Source organism: Aulostomus chinensis, chromosome 12 (assembly GCF_037954235.1).
Source record: "Aulostomus chinensis isolate RoL2024-O1b breed Wild chromosome 12, RoL_Achi_v1.0, whole genome shotgun sequence".
Taxonomy (NCBI): Eukaryota; Metazoa; Chordata; class Actinopteri; order Syngnathiformes; family Aulostomidae; genus Aulostomus; species Aulostomus chinensis.
The window spans coordinates 26,150,928-26,154,776 of NC_141331.1; the positions used below are offsets into that span (position 1 = coordinate 26,150,928).

At 43.1% G+C, this 3,849-nt stretch overlaps 1 long non-coding RNA gene across 2 annotated transcripts; it reads right to left on the minus strand.

Moving 5' to 3' along the window:
- Positions 1-934: 934 nt before the first annotated feature.
- Positions 935-3,448, minus strand: LOC147252594 (uncharacterized). Of its 2 annotated transcripts, XR_015118632.1 has the most exons (4): positions 2,539-3,448; positions 2,241-2,411; positions 1,537-1,853; positions 935-1,360 (listed from the first exon to the last, which is right to left on the minus strand). It is a non-coding gene; the product is annotated as an uncharacterized LOC147252594 (long non-coding RNA). The 2 variants fall into 2 exon arrangements; XR_015118631.1 differs by having other exon boundaries at positions 2,241-3,448.
- Positions 3,449-3,849: the final 401 nt, after the last annotated feature.

Sequence of the window (3,849 nt, forward strand, 5' to 3'; positions counted from 1 at the left end):
CTGAACTGCGATGCTCATGTGGGCAATGATAGTCTGACCTGGAGGGGCGTGATTGGGAGGAACGACAGGTCCGACCTGAACCCAAGTGGTGTTCAGTAATTGGGCTTCTGTGTGAGTTGCAATTTGTCCATAACTAGCACAGTGTTTGAACATAAGGATGTCCATCAGTGCATGTGGCACCAGGAAGTCGTAGGTCTATGATTGATTTTATAGTCGTGTCATTTGATCTGGGGCCATTTTTTTCTAGACACTCGGGTGAAGAGAGGAGCTAAGCTGTCAACTGATCACCATCTGGTGGTGAGTTGGAGAAGGTGGCAGGGGAAGACACTGCGCAGACCTGTGCTGCGTCCAAATTGCCAAGTAGGTCGGATTGTAGATCAGAGTAGGTCGTAGGCTGTCCGAAACCACAACTGGTGCAAGTAGCGACCTACTTCGCAACCTAAATTCCAGCCTAAACATGCCCACATTGTAGGTTGGTTCAGGTGCTTCCTACCGAGCTACCTATGGCCCACAATGCACTGCGGACTTCATCTTCGTCCTCTAAAAACTTGTGGACACGCAAGCCAAGTTTGCGCCATCAACAGTCTCCCATTCTTATGCAACACGAACATTTATAGTCATTGTTGATGACTAAAGGTGTGCTCACACCAAATGCGATGTGTAAACACAGCTTTACAGGTGTGCAGTGGTTTATAAAGTACTTGAAAGCCACACTTGAGTAAAAGTACAGATATTTCACTGAAAATCTACTCAGGTAAAAGTGAAGGTCACTCATCAAAAAATCACTTGAGTAAAAGTCTAAAAGTAGCTCTTATTAAATGTACTCAAGAATCAAAAGTAAAAGTACAAAGAAACACAACAGCTAGAAATAGTTCTCACATTCTTTTATTAACCTTAAATGTCCCTTAACTCCCTTTACATCTTCCTTCCTCCATCCCTCCCTGCCTCCTACCTTCCTTGTCCTATTCTTTCCATTTTATCCTATTCCTCCTACCTCCTTTCCTGAAGTAAAGTCCACAAATTTGCGGTTCATCTTCAACAGAAGTTGGTTTCCAAAATTCTGAGAGCTCAGCCGTGCTCTTTGTGGGCTGAAGACAAGCCCTGCAATGCTGAACAGTCTTTCACAAGCTGCAGAGGCAGGCAGAGGTGTGTTCAGTTTCACAGGCAACTTGCAGATAGCAGGGAACGATTTCAATAGGTCCATCTGATCTGCTGAACAGGCCAGGTATCCATCCAGTTGCTTGTGTGCGAGATGCCTTCAGGGTAGAGAAAAAGTCCTCCTCATCAGATGAACTGGATCTGGGGGCCTCTCCTGACAGCAAGGAAGGATCCTTTAAGTGCTCTCTGATGTAGTCCATCCCTGAAGTACAAGTAGGGTGAAAGTAGCATTAGCTTAAAACCGTCACTTTTATGGGACAGTCAGTGTATTTATTTTCTTTGCAAGTCTAAAAGATTTTTTATTATGCAAAATTTATTTCATCAATAATTAAGATTAATAACATGAATTTATCTATTATAAGTGTCAAAACGTATTACCCATTCTGATTGTAGCTTCATCTTTTGTCCATGTTGTTCTGAATTTTGGAAGCAGAATTGCTGCAGCGATCAACTCTGGGTCTGATGTCATGTGACTGAAGCGGTTCTTTATGCCCTCTTGTAAAGCTTCAACCAAAGGTTTGCATTACTTCAGTGGCAGCTTGGTTTGGTCCAACGTCGTACTCAACAGGCTAATAGTCAGAAGCAGCCATCCCATCTGGGCATGTGTTTCTGCCTGCAAGACATTGATTGCCTGGGCAACTGGGCTCATTGTGGTTGCATACTCTGCGAGGAACGCCAGTTCAGCAGGATTAAACCTGATAGGAAAAAAACCCACTTTGTTTAGCATAAACATTTTATCCAATTCATCAACAGCTTAAAAATACACAAGACATTGTTTTAAATCATATTTGAGCCAATTCTGGGGTTGTCTATCACTCATATAGTGGTTTAGGTATTTTGGGCCATTAAATATTTTTACCATTTGAGGGCAGTAAGTGAAATATGAACGGGATACATTATGATTTTGTAAATAGATCAAGAGGGTCAATAATGCAAAGAATACATTTTGGAAATATTAAATTTTTAGTAAATGATGTGTTAACACAATATGAGTCAGAACCATTCCATACACTTGAGCCAAAACAGAGAGATTAAAATACATTAAAATGAAAGAAACACTGCAAATGATAATTCAAACTTACATTGGAACCTGTAAGTCTGTGCAGACAGCTCTCATGGCGCCCTCCCCTCTGTCTTTTATTATCTTGAGCAGCCTCTCGACAGCCATGAACAAGGAGTTCCACCTGGTGGCATTTGGGCGTAGCAGCTGGAGGGCACAGGAGTCTTCCACAGCTTCAGCTGCTTGTGTGGACCTTGCACATTTATTCCACAATGCGTGGCACTTACTGAATGTTGAGCGATACACTTTTTTGTATGCATCGTTAGCAGTTGCTTTTGCAGTATCAACAGTAGAGACCAAGTTGAGGAGATGAAAAGCACCTGTTGATGCTTTGGGAGCTCAAATTCTGAGCCACCATCCTCATTTAGGATCAGTGACACTTCAACAAACTCCACTTCTTCCTCCACATCCTCCTCATCCTCTTCCTCCTCTGTTTCCACATACCCAAAGACTTCATTGTTGTTTTTGTCCTCCCAAAAACTCGGAAAGCCTTTAGGAAGTTGGAACCATTGTCAGTAGTTGTTCTCACAATTTTGTTCCTGATTTCATACTCTGATGTTTTAGCGTGCGCACTCAATGACATTCATTCAAACGTGGGAACCTCTCACCTGCCTACAGGCTAGTGCTGCCGAGTGTCTTGTTAAGCCTGATTTATGCTTCAGCGTCGTGGCGACGCCGTACCTGCGCCGTACCTACGCCGTACCTACGCCGTCAACGCAGACCCCTACGCCGTAGCCCGACGTGCACCTCCAAAAAATCCTGACTACGCGTCGCGTCGACACTTCCATTGTTGTCTCTGTCTCTGACCCATGTGCTATGACCGGAAGAGAACTAAGGAATTCGACAAGAGTCCCCCAAAAGCATACGAAGATAAAGCCACACCCCTCTAGTGGCTTGGCGGTGAATTACAGAGCAACGCGTTCCCTCGACGCAGAACTATAAATGCACAATGATGACGTAGGGGCTACGGTGTAGGTACGGCGTCGCCACGACACAGAAGCATAAATCAGGCTTTAGGCTGTCAGGATCAATCCAATGGGCAGTCCCACCTATAAAGCTCCGTGGTGGTGGCAATGTGGTCCACATTCCTCATGGCGTCCCTGACCTCCATTTTCATTTTTTGTGCAACATCTTCAATTCATAAACGCAGGGTGGGCCTTGAGATGATTTTTGCTGTAGGCTGAAGATCACTTACAAATTCTCTGAAGGCTTGTTGCTCGACAACAGCAAAAGGCCGGAGCCCTGTGACAATATACTTAACAATGGCTTTGTCAATGGAGCTTTGAGAGACAGATCTGCTGTTCACCAATGTGGCCTGTTTGAGGGCTGGAGTTGCACTTTCAGGGCCACGTTTTCTTTTTAGTGACGTCAACTCTTCGTAGATTTTCAGATGATTTACATGCTTTCTCTACATTAAAAAGAAAAAAAACAAACATTAGTTTGGCAAAAGAATTTTAGACTGATCTAGATGTCACACAAGACGTAAAACTGTTTTAATAATGACAAGCAGACAACGATTGTTTTCCAACATTTATGTTCTTTTAGTTTTTTAAAAAAATATATTTTTTCACAACTTTTTAAATGAAATACTTGAAAATGACAGTCACACGACGGAAGTATTTGTGAAATGT